At 40.9% G+C, this 15,528-nt stretch overlaps 1 protein-coding gene across 4 annotated transcripts in view; it reads right to left on the bottom strand.

The window, feature by feature from the left end:
- The window catches only part of FAM184A (family with sequence similarity 184 member A), a 284,234-nt gene that overhangs the window by 23,131 nt on the left and 245,575 nt on the right, over positions 1–15,528 (bottom strand). The gene's annotated exons all lie outside the window — the stretch shown is intronic.

Raw genomic sequence — 15,528 nt, 5'->3', positions numbered from 1 at the left:
TTCATTTATTAAAACAGGTTGCAGACCTCGCACAGTTGGTAGTTTGCAGACATAGTTATATACGGTAAATGTGATGTGAAAGAATTGCTCGCTCATAGAAGCACAGCTGCAATTTGAGGGATGAATTCCAACCCAACTGAAAAACCCTCACAAATTAAAAACTAGGCAATTACTTTTATGCAGCACAGAAAACAGGCACAGCATGTAATAGTATTTTACTTCTTCACAAGAGCCTAAATGTATTCAGGAATTTTGATAATGCATTTATAACCAGCGTAAAATACCAATCTATGAAATACAGCAGCGTCCAAATATCTTAATTAACGATTGCTCGGTAAGCCTTGGCACATATGTGATAAAGTGGGATTTTGTAGGAGTGGGAAGTGGTTCATGTAATTTAATGTAGCATAAGTCAACAGTGCTTTCACTAATGGTTTCATATATTAAGTGATGTTTGCAGCTGAACGTTACTCCCTCGCAATAGCAAGATAAACATGCTATTAAATCCAAATGTTAATCTTACAAAGAAAAAAAAAAAGTCCATTAGTTTATAGTTTTTGCTTTTGGTATTTCTAAAACACTCTTTATAAGGGAGGGCACCAGGTGGTGAGTCAGACACTGTCAAGAAGCACTGTATGCTGTGAATGATATTCATGGTACTAGGCAGCTGTTAACCTGCACTGATGTGCATTTCTTTGTTTTGTTAATATGGCTGCACATGTGCATGATGGCCAAAGCTGGCATCAACCTGTATTATTTTCTATTTCTACCTTAGTGAAAGTCAAACAACAGAGTCCATATCAAGATTATCCCAATATTGCATTTTCAAATACTATTGAATAAATAATGTTGTGCTTAATTACAAACAGGTTATTTTAATTAAACGTTTGAATCACAAATTGCACATTAAAATCCATAGGTTTTCTTTATAGTTACAAAGTATTATGCATTGGTGAATCCTGCTTTTTATTCAGAAAAGGCTTTATTTTCCCCTTAAACTAGACAAACTGGACATGCATTTGTGCGAATCTCCATGGCATTGCGTTGTAAATTACAGGGTGTGCACGTGGCATCTTACACACTTGCATGCCTTTTTGTTTTGCCAAGGGTTGTCTAAAATAGCCTAGTCACTTCTCTTGCATCCTGCATGTTGTCAAGAGACCTATGAGGATGCTTGGATTGCTGCTGTTAAAAAGTGGTATGGTTAAAAAGAGGCAAGATTTTGCTTTATTTTCAAGAATTATGTACATTACAAAGCAATACCAAATCTGGGTAGTATGTCTACTGTGGAGAGTCATTACATAATAAGAAAATATGTATCTATCAATATTTTTAATTCATTTTCCCTTCCCCTCTGACATCTTTTTACCTCTCTTTTTAGTGTCCCTCAGAACCTTTAGTATTCATCAAGTGTATTTCACAGCTCCAAAATAATAAAACAGTTAAGTAATTGAAATGTAGGGAGCTTAGAAACATATATTAACTTATATATTTGTAAAGAAAGAAGGAGAGAGAGGTTATGGGTGTGAAATAAATCACCTCCAACCCTCAAAAGGAGGTTACAGGGAGTAGTAGGGGCTTAACCCCAGGTAGAAAAATTAAACAGAAGAAAAGAAATGGGAAAAAGAAAATCCGCCCCTTAGAAAGTGGGTGGAGTCTATTCCCATTAATTGGCTACTCCCTTGAAAGTTCAAGGTCACATAAGTGTGGTAATAAATCTGTGAGGAACTGACTCTGCTGGGTTTCGAACCCTGGTTTACATGCTGCTAAACCTCTTCCTTACCACTACACCACCCTGCCTTTTGCAAATGTACCTGAGATCTGGTAACCTTGACTCTATAAGCATTGGTATCAGTGACAAGTCTCTTCAGCTGTGTCTGGTCATGTGTCTGGTTCTTGGCCTATAAAAGCCACTTCCTGTCTCTGTACCTTTGCCAGATTATTGTGGTTCCTGTACTCTCTAATCAAGCTTGTTCCTGTTTCTCCTACCTGTTGCTGATTTTGGACCGTTTTGACTTTGCTGCTTCTCCTTCCCACTGACCTCGGCTTGCCTCACTACGATTATCATCTCTCTGTTCCAGTCTCCCATCTCTGCTTAAGACCAGAAGGCCACTCAAGGCTCAGGGGCTCAACCACCTGGGTAACGAGTGGCTACCTCTGGCAGAAAACATTGCTGATCTGGCTACTGGACTCCACAACTTTGTAACATCAATATCATTACAGAATAATCTGGCCCATTCATGGAGACCGTCGGATCAGATTCTGCATTGGCCCAGCAGGTTGCTTTTAATGCACAGACCATTCAAGTGCTGCAGGATCAGGTAGCTGAACTGCAAAATGAAGTTCGATCAATGCATGGTGAGCTTACCAGCTACAGGGCACATGATGTTGCGGCTGCTGCTGCTACTACTGTTACACCTGCACAAGATGCCCGCTTGCCCCTACCAGAAAAATTTGGAGGAGACCGCAAAAAATTTAGGGGTTTCCTAAATCAATGCCGTTTGCATTTTATGATGTTACCTAACCGTTTTCCATCTGAAAGAGAGAAGGTGGGATTTATTTTCTCCCTATTCAAAGATGAAGCCCTGGCTTGGGGCTCCCCTTTTCTGGAACAGGACAGTCCAGAAAGTTCAATTTAAAAGACTTTCTTGAGGCCATGTGCCTAGTTTTTGATGACCCCAATCGCTGTGCTACAGCAGAAGCCAGTCTCCTTCATTTACATCAAGGGAGGCGCTCTGTGGCTGAATATGCTGCTGAATTCAGACAGTGGGTTGCTGATACTACTTGGAACCAATCAGCCCAGAGGTTCCACTTCAGAAGGGGTCTCTCAGAAGCTATAAAAGATGAGTTAGCTCGTGTTGATCTTCCTGTTGAGTTTGATGCATTTGTACGGTTGGCTATCCGTATTGATCGGAGACTTTCAGAAAGAAGATTGGAAAGACAGGGCTCTTTTAAACCAAGTGCTACTCCTACTTTCTATTCAAGAATTTCTACTCCGACCCCACAAACACCTACAGAATCTGAACCTGAGGCTATGCAGGTAGATCTAATAAGAGGGTCACTATCCAATGAAGAAAAACAGTGGCGACGCACTCACAATTTATGCCTGTATTGTGGTAGTGCAGGGCATTATGCCATCAATTGCCCTAGCAAGTCTAAAAGAACAATAGCTATGACTGCTGAGGGTGCACAGATTCAACACCAATCCCAGATTTCAGACCAACTGGATTCTGTCACACAACCCTTGTTTTCTCTGGCTCAGGGTGAAGAGGGTATGATGACTCAACATCCTCATTTGGTGGTGCCTATCACTTTGCAATATGGTGATAATAAAATTTCAACTACAGCTATGATAGATTCTGGAGCAGGCGGAAACTTTATGGATATCAAATTTGCAGCAGGAAATAAAATTCAGTCTATCCCTAAATCTTCACCTGTGTTAATGGAAACAGTAGACGGGTCTCCACTCATGTCAGGCCCGGTTACACATGAGACTGTGCCCTTAAAATTGATGCTGGAAGTGAATCACCATGAGTCTATATCTTTCCACCTAATTTCCTCAACACAGTTTCCAGTGATTTTGGGTATACCCTGGCTTGCTCTGCATAACCCACAGATTGATTGGAAGACTAGAACTTTGTCCTTTCCTTCAGAACACTGCTTAATAAATTGTCAACCCTCTAAGGCAACAACTGTTGCCACAACAATTAATGAAATGGTTGATACAAACTTAACTAAGCTTCCTCTACAATATCGGGATTTTGCAGATGTCTGTGATAAGAAGAATGCTGATCAGCTTCCACCTCACAGGCCTTATGAGTGCCCCATAGAGCTGCTACCTGGAGCTGCTATCCCATTTGGCCGTATATACTCCCTTTCTGAGCCTGAATTGAAAGCACTTCGTGAATACATACAAGAAAATCTTGCCAAAGGCTTTATTCGACCATCTACTTCTCCAGCAGGAGCTCCTATATTCTTTGTAGAAAAGAAAGATGGCAGTCTACGGCCATGTGTCGATTACAGGGGCATTAATAAAATCACTGTTAAAAACCGCTATTCCTTGCCTCTCATTCCTGAACTTCTGGAGAGACTTCGTTCAGCTAAAATATTTACGAAGCTTGATCTACGGGGGGCATATAATCTGATTCGCATAAGACCAAATGATGAATGGAAAACAGCTTTCAGAACCAGGTACGGACATTACGAATATCTAGTAATGCCATTTGGGCTTTGTAATGCCCCTGCAACTTTTCAGCATCTAATCAATGATGTACTACGGGATCTCCTGGATCAGTTTGTTGTGGCATATTTGGATGATATCCTGATATTTTCTGATAATCTTGAAAATCACAGAAAACAGGTCTGCATTGTTCTTGAGCGCCTTCGTACCCACCACCTATACATTAAACTGGAAAAATGTGAGTTTGAACAAACAGAAATTCAATTCCTGGGATATGTAATAACTCCTAAAGGTTTAAGTATGGACGCAAGTAAAATTAAAGCTGTGCTGGACTGGCCCATCCCCAAGAATGAAAAAGATATTCAGAGATTTGTGGGGTTTGCCAATTTTTACAGGCGTTTCATTAAGAATTTCTCTGCCGTTATTACACCGATCACTGAATTTACACGTAAAGGGACTTCTTTTCAGTGGTCCAATAAGGCTGACACTGCATTTTCCAGATTAAAGACTCTGTTTACATCTGCCCCTATCCTGGTACATCCTCAGCCAGAATTGCCATTTACTGTAGAGGTAGATGCTTCTGATTCAGCTGTTGGGGCTATACTGTCTCAAAGGACTGGACCTAAGATGTTGTTACATCCATGTGCCTTCTATTCCCGCCAGATGTTACCAGCAGAAAGAAATTATGACATAGGGAATAAAGAACTTTTGGCTATAAAAGCTGCCTTTGCCGAATGGAGACATCTCTTGGAGGGAGCCACCCATCCAATTACTGTCCTCACAGATCACAAAAATCTGGAATGTATTCAATCAGCTAAGAGACTGTCAGCCAGACAAGCACGCTGGTCCCTATTTTTCTCAAGGTTTAATTTTTTGATTTCATACCGCCCTGGTTCCAGAAATGGCAAGGCAGATGCCTTGTCTAGGATAGCTGACCCCCTCCATACTACAGTAACCAAAGCCACCATCTTGCCTGAGAGTAGATTTTTAGGAGTTACCTTTCCTTCTGATCTAATGTCTCGCATTAAAAAGGGCTACGCTGATGATCCAGTTTTTCGTGATCCTCCTCGTGATCTTCATATGACCATGCTTAATGGGTTTTGGATTTTTCAACAACGTCTGTTTGTTCCAGAATCAGTGCGACTGGACGTTTTACGTCTCTACCATGACTCAAAACCAGCAGGTCATCCAGGAATCCGAAAGACACAAGAACTACTTACCCGATCCTTTTGGTGGCCTAAATATTATGAGGATGTTAAGAAGTATGTGTCCTCTTGTGATGTATGTGCCAGACATAAGAATCCTCGCTCATCCCCTGTTGGCATGCTTCAGCCTCTTCCTATTCCTCATCGTCCCTGGGGATCTATTTCCATGGACTTTATTGTGGAACTACCTCCCTCTAAGGAACACACTACCATTCTTGTTGTTGTGGACCGGTTAACTAAGATGAGTCATTTCATACCAGCTCGTGGTCTCCCTTCAGCTAAACAGACTGCTGACCTAGTTATTCGGGAAATATTTCGCTTGCATGGAGTGCCTGATGAAGTAATTTCTGACAGGGGAGTGCAATTTACATCTCATTTTTGGAAATATTTTTGTTCTATTCTAGGTATTAATGTAAATCTGTCGTCAGCTTTTCATCCACAAAGTAATGGACAGACTGAGCGAACCAACCAGACGTTAGAACAATATTTGCGGTGCTATATTAGTTACCTGCAGGATGACTAGCTGGATTTTCTACCCACGGCGGAATTTGCCTATAACAATGCCCAACACTGCTCCACTTCTCTGAGCCCATTTTTTGCTAATTATGGTTACCATCCAACCTTTCTAGTGAGTCTCCCAATTACTACTTTCATTCCTGCAGTCACTGACCGGCTAACCGCCTTACGAGATTCCCAAGAACTGTTGAAGAAGACTCTTTCGGAGGCTCAGGAATGTTACAAAAGAGCTGCTGATAGGCATAGAAAGGAGGCCCCAGTTTATCATGTTGGTGACAAGGTTTGGCTGTCAACAAAGAATCTTAAACTTAGGATTCCTTCTCATAAATTGGGTCAAAAGTTCATGGGTCCTTTTGAGATCATCGCTCAGATCAATGCTGTCACCTTCCGTCTGCAACTTCCAGATTCCATGAAAATACATCCAGTGTTTCACGTTGCACTGCTTAAACCTTTTCATGAAAATACTTTCCCTGGTCGAGCCCTGCCTGCCCCACCACCAGTCCTCGTGGATGGTGAAGATGAATACGAGGTGGAAAAAATTCTTGACTCCAGGATATTCCGCAACAAGCTTCAATATTTGGTTCTTTGGAAAGGCTATGGTGAAGAGGATAGATCATGGGAACAATATTCATGCTCCTGATCTTCTTCAGTCTTTCCATGCACAGTACCCTGCTAAACCAGGAAATAGGGCATCCAAAGGCTGCGCCTGTAGAGGTGGGAGTAATGTGAGGAACTGACTCTGCTGGGTTTCGAACCCTGGTTTACATGCTGCTAAACCTCTTCCTTACCACTACACCACCCTGCCACACATTGTGTGTTAATTATCACACACAATGTAGATATAGGTCTGCCATAATCAAGGGAGCTGAAGGAAGCCATATGGACATATCAGGGCGAAAATATTATCGCTCCGTCCAAAGAAAGGGGCCAACTCTCCCATAGGCGGCATGTTCCAGTATAGGGGTCTATCCCATGTGCAGTAAAGTCACCATCCACATTATGGCACCTATAAATGCAGCTTTTTGTTGCAGTGCTAGCAGTGCCAGAACGGTGTGTAGATTCCCTTATTAGGCGATAGAAGTAGGGTTCCACGCCCTCTCTCTTCCCCAGACCAATCCTGGAGGGGCGGGGGGGCGTGTGGAAAGGTAGGGGGATCAGTACTCAACAACTCTAATGCCCATCCGTCTGTGTACCGGAATAGGGGCGGTGACAGATACAGATGGATATAAAGTGTCCACATTGTGTGTTGATTATCACACACAATGTAGATATAGGTCTGCCATAATCAAGGGAGCTGAAGGAAGCCATATGGACATATCAGGGCGAAAATATTATCGCTCCGTCCAAAGAAAGGGGCCAACTCTCCCATAGGCGGCATGTCCCAGTGTAGGGGTCTATCCACTGTGCAGTAAAGTCACCATCCACATTATGGCACCTATAAATGCAGCTTTTTGTTACAGAGCCAGAACAATGTGTAGATTCCCTTATTAGGCAATAGATGAATGTTCCCTTGATTCAATAACTATAGGGATATGTTGTCAGTGTTGATCCCTCAGTAGGGAGGAACAGCATAGATAAACATCGCTGGTATTTAGAGATTATTACTACCATGAAATGTGTACACAAAATGATCACTATTAATAAAGAAACACTGAGTAGTGCTTGCCAGTTAAGTAAAAATAATAAATAATAAAAGGAAAAGAAAATGAAAAAGCAAACTATATACAGGGGCTAGTGCCTTATATGAATGGGGAGAAGGAAAATCCCTCATTTAAACCCCTTGGGTTCAAGGTATTAAGTTTATAAATCCACCTACATTCTTTTTGGCGTAGGACTTTGTCATAGTCACCCCGTCTTTGTTCACGCTTCACTAATTCCAAGCCACAGAAACGTATGTCTTTAGAGGACCCGCCATGACTCTCTTTTAGATGTCTGGAGATTGGGGTATCGACACGATTTTTTGGGGACCTAACGTGTTCCTTAATACGTTCTTTAAAGGCCCGGAAAGTTTTACCCACATACATCATTTTGCAGCTGCAAGTGAGAAGGTATACTACCCCCATTGAATTACAGTTGAAGAAATGGGGTATCTGGTAGGTTTGTTTGCCTTCACTATCACTTATTTTCTTTGAGTCTCTAAGAATGTATCTACATGCCACACATCTGCCGCAGGCATATGAGCCTGTCGGGACCTTCCGTCCCAGCCAAGTGGGGTTTAGATTTTGTTTAGTCGTGAAATGGCTGGGAACCAAGATGTCCCTAAGGTTCCTGCCTCTGCGAGACGTTATTAAGACCTGATCCTGAATTTACAACTGCCCATACCCCTAAATTGCAAGTAATTAACCTATCATCTTGTCAACTAGATGAATTCCAGCTCAATATTTTGGGAAAGGGTCTTTCTTTTGTTCCCACTCCAGCTTTCGACAGATTTATGTGGACCAAAGATCTACATTTATTTGTACGAAAGTTGGCACTACACAAATTTCACGAACTGAACAAAGAAAAGAAAGCCAAATCCTTAGGCCTCTCTAGCAGAGATATCGAATGCCTTAACACTCTAGTCTCTCTCCTTGATGAAAATGACCTACAATCATCAATTAAACACACCGAATTAAAACCTAAAAGCCACTTTACCCCCAACTTGTCATCCTTCAGGAATAATGATTTATTCCTTGAAGCCGTCAAAAGCGAGATTGATGGTATAGAACACAACAACCTCCACTCCCTCCCTAATGACAACTTGTCTAAGAGGGAACAGACTGCGCTAAAATCACTCAAAGACAACAATGATGTGATTATCAAGCAGGCAGACAAGGGGGGCAATGTTGTGGTCATGGATACATCTAACTACGAGAAAATGGTGAAGAGGGTTCTGAGCAATGAAGACACCTATACCATCATCCCCTCCGACCCTACTAACACCTTTCTCAATAGTTATAAAGCGATTCTGGATGAAGGCCGCAGTGGAGGGTTGCTATCGGATGGGGAATACCACTTTATCCTCAACCGTCAGCCTAGGATAGCAACCTTCTACTGCCTGCCCAAAATCCACAAATGCCTAGAGGATCCACCAGGCCGCCCAATAGTTTCTGGGATTAACAACTTAACCCAGAATGGCAGCCTTTATATTGACCAGATCCTTAGACCTTTCGTGGAACGTCTACCCTCATACATTAGGGACACAAAACAGACCCTATCTTTGCTTCTAAACCAAAGAATGGAACCCACCGCAAATCTGTGTAGTCTCGATGTGGAGGCACTCTACTCCTCCATCCCTCACCAAAGGGGGATTGAACACATTAAACACTTTCTAGACAGAAGAGGGCCCGAATACCAAGCACACACCACCTTCACCCTAAAACTTCTCAACTTCATACTGTCTCACAATTACTTTTTGTTCCATAATAAATACTACCACCAGGTGAGAGGTACGGCGATGGGCACAGCTTGTGCGCCATCGTATGCCAACCTCCACCTGGGCTGGTGGGAGGAACAAATTTGGGCTTCTGACATCCTCTCTCCCTTTAGACCTAAGATTATTTCTTGGTACAGGTACATTTACGATGTCATTATAGTGTGGAAGGGTACCTGTGAGGAATTTGATAACTTTGTGTCCCTCCTTAACATCAACGACGACAATCTTAGATTTACGGCAGAATTCGGGGGCTCTAATCTAAACTTTCTGGACCTAACCATTTCGGTCTGTGACGATGGCTCCTTGAAAACTACCTTATTCAAGAAACCCTCGGCATCTAATTCCCTACTTAAATGGGATAGCTTTCACCCTAGCCCTCTTAAACAGGGCATCCCCACTGGACAATATCTCAGATTACGGCGTAACTGCACGGATATATTGGACTTCCAACTGAAAGCCAAAACTCTGAGACAACAGTTTAAGGAGAAGGGATACCCTAATAGGTGCCTTAAGAGAGCCTATAAAAGGGCGTTGCTAACTGACAGAGAGGACCCATTGACAGAATCACCCTGTATTGAGAACACTACCAAGAAAATAATCAGGATGATAGGGACTTTCGACACCGGCTGGAATGAAGTTAAACGTTCTATACAGAAATTCTGGCCTATCCTCCTAAAGGACACCCATCTCAAAGATGTATTGAGTCCCCAAGCCACCATAACGGCTCGCAGAGGCAGGAACCTTAGGGACATCTTGGTTCCCAGCCATTTCACGACTAAACAAAATCTAAACCCCACTTGGCTGGGACGGAAGGTCCCGACAGGCTCATATGCCTGCGGCAGATGTGTGGCATGTAGATACATTCTTAGAGACTCAAAGAAAATAAGTGATAGTGAAGGCAAACAAACCTACCAGATACCCCATTTCTTCAACTGTAATTCAATGGGGGTAGTATACCTTCTCACTTGCAGCTGCAAAATGATGTATTGGGTAAAACTTTCCGGGCCTTTAAAGAACGTATTAAGGAACACGTTAGGTCCCCAAAAAATCGTGTCGATACCCCAATCTCCAGACATCTAAAAGAGAGTCATGGCGGGTCCTCTAAAGACATACGTTTCTGTGGCTTGGAATTAGTGAAGCGTGAACAAAGAGGGAACATTCATCTATTGCCTAATAAGGGAATCTACACATCGTTCTGGCACTGCTAGCACTGCAACAAAAAGCTGCATTTATAGGTGCCATAATGTGGATGGTGACTTTACTGCACAGTGGATAGACCCCTACACTGGGACATGCCGCCTATGGGAGAGTTGGCCCCTTTCTTTGGACGGAGCGATAATATTTTCGCCCTGATATGTCCATATGGCTTCCTTCAGCTCCCTTGATTATGGCAGACCTATATCTACATTGTGTGTGATAATCAACACACAATGTGGACACTTTATATCCATCTGTATCTGTCACCGCCCCTATTCCGGTACACAGACGGATGGGCATTAGAGTTGTTGAGTACTGATCCCCCTACCTTTCCACACGCCCCCCCGCCCCTCCAGGATTGGTCTGGGGAAGAGAGAGGGCGTGGAACCCTACTTCTATCGCCTAATAAGGGAATCTACACACCGTTCTGGCACTGCTAGCACTGCAACAAAAAGCTGCATTTATAGGTGCCATAATGTGGATGGTGACTTTACTGCACAGGGGATAGACCCCTATACTGGAACATGCCGCCTATGGGAGAGTTGGCCCCTTTCTTTGGACGGAGCGATAATATTTTCGCCCTGATATGTCCATATGGCTTCCTTCAGCTCCCTTGATTATGGCAGACCTATATCTACATTGTGTGTGATAATTAACACACAATGTGGACACTTTATATCCATCTGTATCTGTCACCGCCCCTACTCCGGTACACAGACGGATGGGCATTAGAGTTGTTTAGTACTGATCCCCCTACCTTTCCACACGCCCCCCCACCCCTCCAGGATTGGTCCGGGGAAGAGAGAGGGCGTGGAACCCTACTCGGACCAACCCCTAATTTCGAGACGACGGATTGGAGGATTAACGAGGGGAGGAGCTCAGTGGACCCCCCTTTATAAACAGGTCCGGGATCACTCACTGGTTAGCTCCTGACAAAGGCGTTTAGAAACGCCGAAACGCGCGTCGAGCTGATGGGCTGATTTGCTAAATTACTTACCTGGGCTTCTACGCTGTCTACACTGGTTTCATTATGCAAGCTTGAGGGATACTGCTAGGCTGCCTTGAAGCAGCAGTTTACTTGGCGGGGGAATTGTCAGTTAGTTTCAGGGCATTCACAGGCATGTTACTTTGAAAACCTTAGGTCCTGCTGGGAAGCTCTCTCTGTGGTCTTCGAGCACGGCTCACTATACGGAGGGATAACCTCACAGACCTTTAATAGGTCACTTCGAACTCTCCTGTATGCCCCTCTTTTGAGTAACCACTGCATATCCTATTTTTTTCCCCACATTTCACTCGCTGCCTCTACAGCAAGTATTCATACTAGTCTGTGCTGCTAGAACTAGAATACTTTATCTGCTACGTTTATAGCAAGTATCCACAATATTCTGTGCTGCTAGAACCAGAATAGACAGTATTCTCACCCCGATTAGGAGATATGGATGTCATTCATTTGATCCTTTTATAGGTCTCTCGATACTTATCCATCTAGGCTCCTTGTGCAAATATCTGGGTGCTTACTATAGGAGCAACCTTCCAGGTTTTTAATAGGTGGTTGTATTTATATTTTCACTTTAAACACTTGTAGGGTGTATTTGATATTAAAATTTATTTATTTTTTCTGGTAAATTTATTACCAACTAATATTATTCTAAATGTTTATTAAAGATTTATTACCACACTTATGTGACCTTGTACTTTCAAGGGAGTAGCCAATTAATGGGAATAGACTCCACCCACTTTCTAAGGGGCGGATTTTCTTTTTCCCCATTTCTTTTCTTCTGTTTAACTTATATATTTCTTCTTATTCTCAATAAATAATTAAAATATAGTCAGAGAGATTAGACAATATATGTGATCTCATATATTTCGTCTCATTGTAACTTACTTTTTTTTTCCATTTGAATAAACACAGTAACAAAACTGTAGGTAGAGACTGCGCACGCCAACCGAACTCTGAAACAGGGTTCTCAATGACCAGCTAGCGGGAGTCAAGTAAAAGGAAGCAGCATGCACTCCAAGTTACATTTATCGTTAATGTATTGAAGGCTTATCAAGACTCGAGAAAGCCTGCTGCTGCATCCAAATTGCTGCGTTTGAAACCCTCTATAAATTGCCAATATATTGAGCTTGGAATGTCTGGTCTTTCCTTTCACTTAAAGCAGGTCAATAAGTTACCAAAAGTATTCCATACACAACTACATTCTATGTATCACTTTTTTCATGATTTCAGTACATTGTCTTATTCACCGTTATATACTCAAGAGCCCTATCACTGTTAGGACTGTTCTTGCTTATTGTTGTTCAGTGTAACCCGCTTCATTATTGAATTTTTTGTTCTAGTCTATATTATTAAATTAGAAAATGAATTAAATAAATAAAAATAAAGCATTCCACAACAGTTTTGCCTCCTGTAGCTAAAAATGTCCTCTTTGGGAAAGTTTTTGATGTAACTTGCTATAATAATCCGATCTTACTCTTATAAAATGTCATATTAAACACCCTAGATATGGACTTGATATTCTGTGCACTCTTGGCCATGTGTGTTTTGAGAAATATATATTTTTAATGCAATTGTGAAAAAAAGATTGTGTGCTTCTTGTATATCAATATCATATTAACTTGCTGGTAGGTCAGCAATTTTATTGTTAAGCCCTTTCAATTGGATATGATAAGTATTTGAAGTGGGCATGAAAATGGCTTATTTATGGTAGTGATTGTGGAAAAAGAAAAGAAGGCTAGGAATTACGGGGTAGGGATAGCGGAAGCTACATTTTACTTAAAACATCGAAGCATAAGAGAAATAAGTATTTTTTTTATCATTTCAACACAAAAATATTCTCAGAATGACTCATAACTTTAATTCCTAAATTTCATGTGAAATACAAGGTTAGTTAGTTAGATTGTGTGGCCATACCTGGAGAATTTGACAAAATTAGCAATTTTTACCTACCTTGCAATGGTTTTCAATTCATTATTTTGTGAGTAAACTACATTGTTTGCATGCATCAAATGTAAGCATTTAAATGTACTATCATTGTTTTGTCATTGTAATATCCCTTAAAAGGTACATTCCAGCATTTCACCTCTAATCCATCAGCAAGAGGGTCTCCTCAACACAGTACTGATGTTTTCCAGGCCAACAGAATGCTTCTCATAAGAAGCAGTGGGAGACAGGGTGCATGCGCAGCATTCACTATGCTGTACCTGCAATGTTTCTCATAGAGGATTGATTCTTCAGCACAAAGCTATTAGGAGGAGCATTGTTCCAGCTGTCTGATGGAATTATGGATGGATGGAGCGTTGGAAGGATGAAACCTAGCACCTTTAGAAAATTGTGGATTTCTCTTAAAATCGGGACTTAAATAAAGACACTCTGTTAACCCTAAAGCACTTCAGCAAGCAAAAGTGCTTTAGGGGTTTATAGCTTTTCCTTTAAGTAAAAAGAGTAAGTACTTATTATATCATTCCTATTTCCTATAATTTGTTTTAAATATAAATAAAGAGGTTACATTATAGCTGAATAGCATTTATGCATTTCACAGTTAATTAAAAGTCAGGCAAAGTGGTAAGCATTATTGTACAGATAACAGAATATCTTTAATTTCATGCTCCACAGCTAATGTAAGAGGACATACTGTTATTAAGCATGACTAACTACTGTCTACTGTACAATAACAATAAAAAACAGAGGTTTATTCTCCAAACATTAAATACGTTGCCAATACCTCTACTGTAAAAACTCAGTAAATTGTGTGCAATTTATTTCTAAAATATTCCCAAATTTTACTGTATTTGTTAACAACCATTAAAAAGTAAAACCAAAAGGCCAATGGATGCATAATTTGGCAACAGGCTTGCAACAAAATATGTTGCATTGATTGGTAATTTATTGAAGGCTTCTCAAGGCTTCCGAAAGCCTGCTTCTGCATCCAAAATGTTGCATTTGTAGCCCTCTATAAAATATGTAAACAAAGAAATTAAATAAAATATGTAGGGTACAAATGATACTATTATAAAAAGAGGAAGCTTGGATTTCTTTCTCTTCTTATCTCGCCTGAAATATAGAAGCCCTTTTTAACAATGTGAGGAAGGCTGAACTTGATGGACGCAAGTCTCTTTTCAGCAATGTAACTATGTAGCTATGTAACAAATTGATGTATGTAGTGTACTTGGATTAATGATACATAGGATTTGCAAGGTCTGCAGTGAGGTCAACCAATAATGTTCTTTCCATAGCTTTCTGTGGATGCATTGAGCATCTACCTCTTTGCTCAACAGGGTTTTACGTTACTTGTAATTCTGTATTTAGTGAAAGCAGCATAGCCTACAATTAGATTTATTCATAAAAATTAATGAAAATATTTAGACAAAGTAATAGCCTAAGAATGCATAGCCTATATTACACATTGTGCAAAGCACGTTGTTGCCTGTAGTCCTTGAATACTGGAATTAGAGGTTTCTGTCCAGTAAGGCTATGATAATTTGAGTAATTCAGTTGATATTTCTGATTTTTGCGAATAATCCTCTTAAATACTTATGCAATATTCATGCCCTTCTCCCTTTGTCCTCAAACAGCTTCAATTTCAGATACAACAGCATATCCTTAATTCATGAAGTTAGATACATTTTTAAAGCATACAAGAATATGTATCATGCGTGACATTTGTCAAATATAAATGTACTTAAGCATCAATGTTGTTGAAACTGCTTTCTTTACCTTTTTACTTATTAACTAAAAATTTAATGAATATAATGACTTTGGTACCTTTATATCACAACCTATAAACAGGATACGAATACAACAGTCTGCTAGTTGCAATTATACTTTCGTTCACCTTTCTCTATCGATTGGAAAGTAATTAAAACTATAAAATGGATGACTGTGTTGTTCCTGTACTAACACCTCTTGTGGAAATACCTGCATGTTATGTGATGATATGAGCTGCATGCAAGTAGCTGACTTAGGTTAGATATTTCTTCATGTATCCAACAGACAGCAGCTTTTCCCTTGATGC

The sequence above is a fragment of the Pelobates fuscus genome, chromosome 2, assembly GCF_036172605.1.
Source record: "Pelobates fuscus isolate aPelFus1 chromosome 2, aPelFus1.pri, whole genome shotgun sequence".
In the NCBI taxonomy this organism is placed as follows: domain Eukaryota; kingdom Metazoa; phylum Chordata; class Amphibia; order Anura; family Pelobatidae; genus Pelobates; species Pelobates fuscus.
This window is presented reverse-complemented; position numbering and strand designations above follow the sequence as displayed.